This window comes from Brassica rapa, unplaced genomic scaffold, assembly GCF_000309985.2.
Source record: "Brassica rapa cultivar Chiifu-401-42 unplaced genomic scaffold, CAAS_Brap_v3.01 Scaffold0929, whole genome shotgun sequence".
NCBI classification, from domain to species: domain Eukaryota; kingdom Viridiplantae; phylum Streptophyta; class Magnoliopsida; order Brassicales; family Brassicaceae; genus Brassica; species Brassica rapa.
In genome coordinates, this window is record NW_022610865.1 from 50,523 (window position 1) to 62,500 (window position 11,978).

Here is an 11,978-nt window from a genome sequence, read left to right on the forward strand (position 1 = left end):
CAATCCGAAATCCTTTTACCTTATTGGCAATAGTACCAAGTCCATATTCTGGACTGACAAAGCTCATTAGATCCTAATTCAATCAACCAACCATCCTCACATGACTTGGAACTGATGAGTCATCATCTGGTCTGATCGGCCTTGGGACTTAACCCAGACAACAGATATGATTTGTTCATACCAACCGATGCATTCATTATTCAGGTTAGGACCGACACCTTGAACCATCATTCAGAGGTCAGGTCGTCCATACTCAACGATGATCAGATCTTACATGGCCCTTCCTCGAACAATCACACTTAGGCTCAGTATCTATGGTCTACAACACATAGTACAAGCCACACACTTCGTCATGACTCTCAGTCAATCTCGAAGCTATCAACACCAAGGTTGATATCTAGAAGCATCACATCAATACTCTTACTCCAGCAACGTGACTATCCATACTAGTGTTCGGCCATCGAACCATCGTTATGAAACATGATCCGAGCATTAGACTTGATAAGCGATCGTCCACTTAGCATGTACTGATATAACCGGCCTTCCATTTCCATTATGTGGGTCTACGCCCTACATAAGGCATATGGCGCCTATCCTACTCACCAACCCGAGGTTGATTGTAAGATATCCTACTTAGCCTTTGCGGCTAGAACCATCCAACCATAGCCGGATCGTCCATAGTCCCGTCTAACTGTCTGGTTGAGATCTAGGTGCGATCGGCCAGTTATAAGTCCGGCCCAAAGGCTCACGGACCTTCTTACCTGATCAAACCCAAAGCCAGGATCATACCACTGAGTAAGGCCCAAGCCCAAATCAGATTGCCTTGCAACCGATCAGACCTTGCTATGCAACACTCCGGTTAAACTAACTGTCTGTCCGTTCGACTATGCAGCCGCGGACTGTCCACTTGGTTTGGCCTAAGCCTTGAACCATTGGCACCGTTTGGAACCCACACCCTTTGGGAACTAGTACCCTTTGGACACACGTACCTCTTGGCAACTCATGACCCTTGGCAACTCGCACCCATTCAGATGTTCCAACCGTTCGACCTAACTGTCCGTATGGACTGTCTGGTCCGTGCGTGTGTCCGGCCTATGGCCAAAGGATCACGCCTTAACCTACACAAGTCATGAACCATTGTGACTGTTCAGGGAAGGGTTGCAACCGTTCAGAACAGAACAGAACCTCCCCTATCCAATTGGATCACCTGAGGCCGGTATAGACCATGCGCGCGCCTAACTCGACGGTTATGGACCGCGACCGCATTACTCAACCAGAACCACGGTTATAACCAATCCCAACATATCCACAAGGCTACGCCTGGAACACCCCCGAACTGTCCTAGACATATGGTCGATCAACCGGCCAACAATCAAACAAGAACATGACCGATCGACCGTCCAATACCCAGGGTTGGAGATGAAAGGCTAACCAGCTAGCCAACAATCAAACAAGAACATGACTGACCGTCCAACCGAACACCATGGTCCGGAAGCGCTACGTGACGGGCTAGGGAAAATCTGGTCAGAGTCACAAACTTTACTCCACGACCTAGACCAGTTTATCCACTAACTCGTCCCGCTGCGTCAAGGCATAAGGCTTTGCAACCCGTACCTAGAGTTAGCGTTTTCTGTTAGATCAAGGCCTAAGGCTTTTCAACCCGTACCTCGACCTAACGTTGTGTTAGACCGGACTAGTCAAATATCAGAGTACTCATGGAGTGCATATAAAACAATTACTTTTATTGATTCAAGAAATATTCATGCATTGAATAATTCAAGACTGGGCCCGGCCTAATGCCAAATCGAGTCAACATAACACAGTTCACAGTACCGTTTACAAAAGGCATGAAAATCTGCACCGGCGGTCCTAACGTCCAACACCAAGCTATCCGATCATCGTTACCTAAAGCGACCTGCAAAAAGGACAACGGAGTTGGATGAGTAATCTAGTATTACTCAGTGAGCTGGACGCCTCTACCCGCAACCTAGACTCTACCCAGACAACCCAAAATAACAATCAATCTAGCCCTAGCATGCAATAAAAGCTAAGGCTAAGCAAACCGTTACTAAGTTAGACTTGGCCTCCTGCCATGATCTAGCTTCAAGTAACGGGAACCTGCATTAAAACAAGTCAACAAACAATCCCTAGTTAACCATATATACGCCTGACTTCAATACTCATGTAGTGTTAGACACTTAGACTATGCAAGTATCATTAATCGATCGACCAACAATCAAACAAGAACATGATCGGCCAACCAATGATACCGCATAGCTTTAATATCCACCACCCTTCACAAGCAATCACTCAAACACATACATGCCAACGTCAGGCCTACAATAACCAAATACACACCAAGTCTAATCCGGTACCTAAACCGGACTTATGACTTAATGTCAGAACCTGCAAGCAAATCAGTCAACCACAAACACAATCACAATAATAAGACTATGAGTATCTACGACTCGATCTAACTCGTAACACCGTATATCGGTGCTACACTGACTCGAGGGTTCCATAACCCTCTATGACACTCTAACACAACACTCTAACCTGGGCCCTGGTGACTTCGTGTTCCTCCTCTCTATCGGCAAAATCCTATCTCCCTACCACAAAGGCCAGAAGAAGGAACTTTCAACCGACCACGGCCCACAGTCATTCGGGTCACCGCGCGACAGCCCACAGTCCTTCGGGTCACTGCCACATTACACCGTCGTGTAATCACTCAGCCATAGGCCATGACCCCGTCTATCTGAGTCTTCCCGATCCAGCGAATAAGGGGTTTCCTTGAACCCGCTGAATACGAGGGCGAGGAAACACTAATCCACCCCAAACATGCCTAGCATGGGCGGGTTTCGCACCTGCTATTGGCACAACACTCGACACACAATCCCTAGGAAAAACCTAAGGGACAAGACTCCTATCCAAAACTATACAATACTTAGGAGTCTACGACACTAACCACTAGTACTAGTAGTCCGGCCTATATGGCATAGGACCCGTAGTACCAACATCACAACCAAGAGATTGGCCTATATGGCCAAAGATCCCCTAAACAACAATAACTAAGCAACTCAACCAGTTAGTCACTCCCTTACCAAGAGATGACTAACCTCAATCAACAAGATTAATTAAACGAGCAAGCATTTAATTAAATCTACTAAATCAATCTACTCAATCAAACCGTTACCCAGATAGTTCGGCCTCCTGCTACGACACTATCTTTAAAGATAACGGGAACCTGCACTCAACCATATCAACACGCAAGAATATAAATCATGATGCATCCTAGTCCTAGTCAGGTTATTATCTCAGTCTTAATTTCATTCATCTCAGTTTAGCCCTTGCTAACCTAAGTTCTGTTCCATAAATAACCCTAAGGACTCTACCATGCAACAGCGTTAGCCTTCTAATCTATATGCGACTCGATCTTCCCTAAGTTCCAAGTGGAACTCATAAAACTACCCTAAATTCCAAGTGGAATTCACACAAGCCAACTCACAGTGTTCTAGGCGAGAAACTGCTGGTTGATCGGAGAGGACTTGGCCAAAACCAAAGGGACGCCTTGACTGGACTGGACTGAACTGGCCTCGACTTGGACAGACCCTCGGCTTGATCATGAAGACACTAACAGGTCTGGACGGACTGCTCTGAACAGAACCTTCTTTAGCTCCTCGACAGTTCTTCGGACTTTCCGGCGGAGCATCGAGCCGAACTTCGACTGATCTGAATCCGTGGAACTGAACTAATCTTGGACAGCACCTCCACTTAATTGTAGGAGAATATAACTGGCTTGGACGAATTGAATTGGACAGAGCTTCCGCGTAGATCAAACTCTAGATCGAACACTCTCTTTCTCTCTCTCTCTCTCTCTCTCTAACCACGTTGACTTCATTCCCATCTGAGCTGATCTTCATTTGATTGACCATCAGTTGGACAGAACCTTCCCAAGGTGCTGAATCGAAATCAGTAGAGAACTGACCTCGAAAACTCTCTAAAACTCTCGATATAGCTCGGAATCACTTGCTTTCTTTTTCTACTTTTCTCTTATGTTTTTAACTGGCTTTGGACAGGTCTTGTAACACCCCCGAACCGTCCTAAGCATAGGTCAACCCACCGGCCAACAATCAAACAAGAACATGACCGACGGACGACCCACACCAAGGGTTGGAGATGAAAAGCCAACCGGCCAGCCAACAATCAAACAAGAACATGACTGACCGTCCAACCCAACACCATGGTCCGGAAGCGCTACGTGATGGGCTAGGGACAATCCGGTCAGAGTCACAAACTTTACTCCACGACCTAGACCAGTTCATCCACTAACTCGTCCCGCTGCGTCAAGGCATAAGGCTTTGCAACCCGTACCTAGAGTTAGCGTTTTCCGTTAGATCAAGGCCTAAGGCTTTTCAACCCGTACCACGACCTAACGTTGTGTTAGACCGGACTAGTCAAATATCAGAGTTTATTGATTCGAGAAATATCCATACATTGATATAAAACAATTACTTTATTGATTCGAGAAATATCCATACATTGATATAATTCGAGACCGGTCCCGGCCTAATGCCAAATCGAGTCAACTAAACACAAATCCACAATACCATTTACAAAAGGCATGAAAATCTACACCGGCGGTCCTAACGTCCAGCACCAAGCTATCCGATCATCCTTACCTAAAGCGACCTGCAAAAAGGACAACGGAGTTGGATGAGTAACCTAATGTTACTCAGTGAGCTGGCGGCCTCTACCCGCAACCTAGACTCTAACCCGGACAACCCAAAATAACAATCAATCTAGCCCTAGCATGCAATAAAAGCTAAGGCTAAGCAAACCGTTACTAAGTTAGACTTGGCCTCCCGCCATGATCTAGCTTCAAGTAACGGGAACCTGCACTAAAACAAGTCAACAACCAATCCATAGTTAACCATATATATGCCTGAGTTCAGTACTCATGTAGTGTTAGACACTTAGACTATACAAGTATCATTAGTCGATCGACCAACAATCAAACAAGAACATGATCGGCCAACCAATGATACCACATAGATTTAATATCCACCACCCTTCACAAGCAATCACTCAAACACATACAGGCCAACGTCAGGCCTACACTAACAAAATACACATCAAGCCTAATCCGGTACCTAAGCCAGACTTAGGACTTAATGTCAGAACCTGCAAGCAAATCAATCAACCACAAACACAATCACAATAATAAGACTATGAGTAACTACGACTCGATCTAACTTGTAACACCGCATATCGGTGCTACACTAACTCAAGGGTTCCATAACCCTCTACGACACTCTAACACAACACTCTAACCTGGGCCCTGGTGACTTCGTGTTCCTCCTCTCTATCGGCAATATCCTATCTCCCTACCACAAAGGCCAGAAGAAGGAACTTTCAACCGACCGCGGCCCACAGTCCTTCGGGTCACCGCGCGACAGCCCACATTCCTTCGGCTCACTGCCACATTACACCGTCGTGTAATAACTCAGCCCTAGGCCATGATCCCGTCTCTCTGAGTCTTCCCGATCCAGCGAATAAGGGGTTTCCTTGAACCCGCTGGGTACGAGGCCGAGGAAACACTAATCACCCCTACACAAGCCTAGTATGGGCGGGTTACGCACATACTGTCGGCACACTCACACAACACAAACTCAATCTAGAACCTAACCTAAAGATAAAGTTCCAGATCCTAACTAGACACTCGAATCCACAAGACTAACCATAGTACCTGTAGTCCGGCCTATATGGCCTAAGACCCTTAGTACTAATAACTAAACAATAATATCAATACTAAACAAATAAATCAAACCGTTATCCAGATAGTCCAGCCTCCTGCTATGAAACTAATCCTTAAAGATAACGAGAACCTGCACTCAACCATATCAACACGCAAGAATAGAAAACATGATGCATCCTAGCCCTAGTCCTAGTCAGGTTATTAACTCAGTCTTAATTCCATTCATCTCAGCTTAGCCCTTGCTAAACTGAGTCCGGTTCCATAAATAAAATAACCCTAAGGACTCTACCATTCAATAACGTGATCATTCTACTCTATATGCGACTCGATCTACCCTAAATTCCAAGTGGAATTCAAACAAACCAACTCACAGTGTTCTAGGCGAGAAGCAGCTGGTTGATCGGAGAAGACTTGGCCAAAACCCAATGGACGCCTTGACTGGACTGGAATGGACTGATCTTGTCTTGGACACAACCTTGGCTTCACCATGAAGAAGTTGACAGGCCTCGACAGGGTGATCTGGACTCGGACAGAACCTCCTCTAGCTTCTGGACAGTTCTTCGGACTTCCCGGCGGAGTATCGAGCAGAACTTCGACTGATCTGAACCCATGGAACTGAACTAATCTTGTACAGCACCTCCACTTGATTGTAGGAGAGTATGACTGGCTTGGACGGATTGAATTGGACAGAGCTTCCGCGTCACAATCGTAAAGAATCGACGATTGGACGGAACTGGCCTTCTCGGTGGAGTATCGGTCTTAAGAATCGACCATACTCTAGAATCGATCACTTCCTTTCTCTCTCTCTCTCTCTCTCTCTCTCTCTCTCTCTCTATAGCCACGTTGACTTGACTCCCATCTGATCTGATCTTCACTTGATTGACCTTCAGTTGGACAGAACCTTCTCAAGGCGATGACTCGAAATCAATAGAGAACTGATCTCGAAAACTCTCTAAAACTCTCGAAATAGCTCGGAATCACTTGCTTTCTTTTTCTACTTTTCTCTCAGGGTTTTAACTTGGTTTGGACAGGTCTGGATGTCAAGAAATGAGCTGGGGTCGTGGGGTATTTATAGGAGACACCAGCCAATCAGCTTCAGGTTGGTGGCAGCCCGTGTGTCGCTCCGCATGGCTCCAGACGCATGCACGGCGACACCTCGTGCTCCACATGGCTGGCTGCATGTCCAGGACACATGCAGGACGCCACCACTCCTCCCAGATGTCAGGCTGCCTGACTGGAGCTCATGCAAGGCGCCACACATCCTCACACATGTCGATCAGCAGGCTTCGGTTGCATGCGTCGCGACATCTCGTGCTTGGCCAATCCACCTCGTGCTCCACATGGCTGGCTGCATGTCCAGGACACATGCAGGACGCCACCACTCCTCCCAGATGTCAGGCTGCATGACTGGAGCTCATGCAAGGCGCCACACATCACACACATGGCTGGCCGCATGCTTTGGTTGCATGCGCGGAGACACCTCGTGCTTGGTCGATCCACCTCGTGCTTCTACATGTCAAGCTGCATGTGCAGCTTACATGCATGTCGACACCTCGAGCTTCTGTAGACACTCATCTTGCTGGACAGTTGACACCACGTTCTGAACCCATGCAACAAGCCACCTCGAGCTTCTCGGTCCATTGGCCTGATTTCGGTCCTTCTGGTAAATTTCTGACCGGCGATTAATCCCGAATATTTTTCTTCTCCCATTCAGATGAGTTTAATATTTTTAATAAACTCCAATATGAAGTCTGACCTTGGCGGTAAATATTTCCCGATCCTTCGACTTCATCAAAGACTTGCATAATACCGAAATTAGGGTTTTAGTCTAATTTCGGGTTTTCCCGTCGTGCTTCAATCCCGTCGTGCTTGCTTCCCGTCGTGCTTACTTCCCATCGTGCTTAATTCCCATCATGTTTCCAATGCCTTCGAATTAATATTCCGCTGATACGAAGTTTCGCAGAAAACTTCATGCTGAAGAAACGTCATTCTTCCAAAACGTCGAGCTTCTAAACCGTCGTGCTTCCAAAAATGTTATGCTTCGAAAACGTCCGTCTCATCAATCTAAGACATCTTCTAACTATGGTCGAGCAACTTATTCGACTCATAGTTCACTCACGATCACTTCTTTGCCCACCTCGTACTTCAAAGCTTCTTGATCGATCCATATCGCATGCGACTCGACCACCACAAAGATACTCGACCACTCTTTTCTTTCTTTTTTTTTTTTTTTTTAACGGGTTTCTACAGGTATGGACGTCCTCAAATGAGCTGGGGTCGTGTCCGATTTATAGAATACAGCAGCCAATCAGATTCAGGTTGGTGGCCGCCCGTGTGTCGCTCCGCATGGCTCCGGACGCATGCACGGCGACACCTCGTGCTCCACATGTCCTTCAGCATGGCCAGGACTCATGCAGGGCGCCACCACTCCTCCCAGATGTCAGGCTGCATGACTGGAACTCATGTAAGGCGCCACAGCATCACACACATGGCTGGCCGCATGCTTCGGTTGCATGCGTCGCGACATCTCGTGCTTGGCCTCTCCACCTCGTGCTTCTATATGTCTGGCTGCATGGACTGCTTCCATGCACGTCTAAACCTCCTTCTTGTGTTGACACTGAGCTTGTTAGATGGTTGACACCACGTTCTGAACCCATGCAACAAGCCACCTCGAGCTTCTCGGTCCATTCGCCTGATTTCGATCGTTCCGGTGAATTTTAGTCCCGCGATCAATCCCAAATATTTTTCTACAGCCTCTCTTATGCTCAGAACAATTTTAATAAAATCCACTTGATCTCTGAAGTTGACTGAAAATATGTCCTGCGTCTCCGGCTTCCTCGAAAAATTTCATAATATCGAAATCAGGATTTTCGTCCAATTTCTGGTTTTCCCATCGTGCTTCAATCCCGTCGTGCTTGCTTCCCGTCGTGCTTACTTCCCGTCGTGCTTAATTCCCATCATGTTTCCAATGTCTTCGAAATAATATTCCGCTGATACGAAGTTTTGCGGAAAACTTCCTGCTGAAGAAACGTCATTCTTCCAAAACGTCGAGCTTCTAAACCGTCGTGCTTCCAGAAATGTTATGCTTCGAAAACGTCTGTCTCATCAATCTAAGACATCTTCTAACTATGGTCGAGCAACTTATTCGACTCATAGTTAACTCACGATCACTTCTTCGCCCACTTCATACTTCAAAACTTCTCGATCGCCCGCGACTCGACCACTACAAAGGTACTCGACCATTCTCTCTCCTTTTTTTAACGGGTTTCTACAACGCCAATGTACAGAAGAAGTAGAAGAAGAATTAGATGAAAAGAATAAGAAGAATAGGACACAATCCAAACGCCCATGGCTAGACCGGTTGGGACTGCCCGATGGTCTTAGCCGATGAGTCGGTGGTTACCCCACTGACCCTATTGGATTGAACCACGGCTTTGGAGTCCATCTCCAGAACTTCTCTATACCCTGGGTTTTCATAACCACATGGTCTCCTCTCTCCTAAACCGTTCTCCTTGCCGGAGCTACTAAACCACCACAACCGACCCTTTTCCGGCCTATCTCTCTCTCTCTCCCTTTCTATTTGGCCTCTGCCTTTGGTTTCTCAAGAAACTGATTGAATGCCTTGATCTCTGGTCGTGCATCCTTTATATAGGCAACCAAAGGTCATGTGCGAAGAGTCACATCCCTTCGAAGCATCCTTCTGGGACAGATCTTAGCCATCGATTACAATCAATGGTCCAGATCGTACTTGTTCGGATATAGAAGGCTCCAGACCTTCTAGGCACGTCCAACCCAAGCCCAGACTTGGTACTCAAGCCTACGGCCTGCCCACAAGAGCCCAACGACTCATGGACCACATGGCCGGACCTCATGGCTCGCCACTGACCCGGACCCGGACCATCGGCCCGAAACCCAAACAGTCCGTCAAGCTGAGATGAGCTGACTCCCAGCTGCCTCAGCTGATTGAGCGAGTAGCCCAGCTAGTGGAGCTGACCTAGTAGTGGCCGACCTGGAGTGAGCTTAACCTAGCTTTGTTGAGCTAGTCGAGCAACCCGTTCACTTCGTCCAGGTATCGTCTTACTCGTACTAGCTGACTTCTCTCTCTTATAAGGTTAAGTCTCAGCATCCTGACGTCCTTAACCTTCTATCTTGGCCATGGAACGCCTTCCTTAAGGTCCTAAGACCGGCTGGTTCGTTTCCTCGAATCATGGCTTTCCCGACAATCCTATCCAGGATTGGGGGCGTGACAGTGTGGTCGCAAGGCTGAAACTTAAAGGAATTGATGGAAGGGCACCACCAGGAGTGGAGCCTGCAGCTTAATTTGACTCAGCACGGGACCAGGTCCAGACATAGTAAGGATTTACAGACTGAGAGCTCTTTCTTGATTCTATGGGTGGTGGTGCATGGCCGTTCTTAGTTGGTGGAGCGATTCGTCTGGTTAATTCCGTTAAAGAATGAGACCTCAGCCTGCTAACTAGCTTCGTGGAGGCATCCCTTCACGGCCGGCTTCTTAGAGGGACTATGACCTTTAGGGCAAGGAAGTTTGAGGCAATAACAAGTCTGTGATGCCCTTAGATTTTTTGGGCCGCACACGCGCTACACTGATGTATTCAACGAGTTAACACCTTGGCCGACAGGCCCGGATAATCTTTAAAATTTCATCGTGATGGGGATAGATCATTGCAATTGTTGGTCTTCAACGAGGAAATCCTAGTAAGCGCGAGTCATCAGCTCGCGTTGACTAAGTCCCTGCCCTTTGTACACACCACCCATCGCTCCTACCGATTGAATGATCCGGTGAAGTGTTCGGATCGCGGCGACGTGGGCGGTTTGCCGTCTGTGACATCACGAGAAGTCCACTAAACCTTATCATTTAGAGGAAGGAAAATTCGTAACAAGGTTTCCCGTAGGTGAACCTGCGGAAGGATCATTGTCGTACCATGAAAACAAAACGACATAAGAACGATGAAATATCACTCTTTGTTGGCCGGTTTCTTACTGTGCTTGCCGATTCCGTGGTTATGCGTTCATCCATGCCCAAGACATCAGTTTTGGTTGGATCGTACTTATAGCTTCCGGATATCACCAAACCCTGGCAAGAAAAGTGTCAAGGAAAATGCAACTAAACAGCCTGCTTTCGCCAACCCGGAGACGGTGTTTGGTCGGAAGCAGTGCTGCAATGTAAAGTCTAAAATGAGTCTCGGCAATGGATATCTCAGCTCTTGCATCGATGAAGAACGTAGCAAAATCCGATACTTGGTGTGAATTGCAGAATCCCGTGAACCATCGAGTCTTTGAACGCAAGTTATGCCCCAAGCCTTCTGGCTGAGGGCACATCTGCCTGGGTGTCACAAATCGTCATCCCCCCATCGTCACGAGGATATGGGACGGAAGCTGATCTCCCGTGTGTTACCGCACGCGGTTGGCCAAAATCCAAGCTAAGGACGCCAGGAGCGTCTTGACATGCGGTGGTGAATTCAATTCTCGTCATATAGTAAGACGTTCCGGTCCAAAAGCTCTTGATGACCCAAAGTCCACAACGCGACCCTAGGTCAGGCGGGATCACCAGCTGAGTTTAAGCATATCAATAAGCGGAGGAAAAGAAACTAACAAGGATTCCCTTAGTAACGGCGAGCGAACCGGGAAGAGCCCAGCTTGAAAATCGGACGTCTTTGGCGTTCGAATTGTAGTCTGGAGAAGTGGCCTCAGCGATGGATCGGGCCCAAGTTCCCTGGAAAGGGGTGCCATAGAGGGTGAGAGCCCCATCGTGCCCGGACCCTGTCGCACCACGAGACCCTGTCGCACCACGAGGCGCTGTCTACGAGTTGGGTTGTTTGGGAATGCAGCCCCAATCGGGCGGTAAATTCCGTCCAAGGCTAAATATGGGTGAGAGACCGATAGCGAACAAGTACCGCGAGGTAAAGATGAAAAGGACTTTGAAAAGAGAGTCAAACAGTTGTTGAAATTGTCGGGAGGGAAGCGGATGGGGGCCCGCGATTCGTCCCAGCCGGATGCGGAATGGAGCAATCCGGGCCGCCAATCGATTCGGGCCGTGGACCGACACGGAATAAGGTGGTGACCTAAGACCTGGCTTTTGTTACGCCCGTGGAGACGTCGCTGCCTTAATCGTGGTCTACAGCACGCGCCTCACGGCGTGCCTCAGCACCTGCATGCTCACGGCGTCGGCGTGTGGGCTCGCCAGTCGACTCGTCTTGAAACACGG

General features: G+C 47.9%; 2 non-coding genes across 2 annotated transcripts in view; both read left to right on the forward strand.

Moving 5' to 3' along the window:
* The first annotated feature begins 10,950 nt into the window (after window positions 1–10,950).
* On the forward strand, window positions 10,951–11,106 carry LOC117131441. The gene has a single exon (XR_004454629.1). It is a non-coding gene; the product is annotated as a 5.8S ribosomal RNA (ribosomal RNA).
* Window positions 11,107–11,297: 191 nt separating this feature from the next.
* The window catches only part of LOC117131439, a 3,303-nt gene continuing 2,622 nt past the window's right edge, over window positions 11,298–11,978 (forward strand). The window contains exon 1 of the ribosomal RNA XR_004454627.1: window positions 11,298–11,978. This exon is cut by the window's right edge and continues 2,622 nt beyond it. This is a non-coding gene — a ribosomal RNA (28S ribosomal RNA).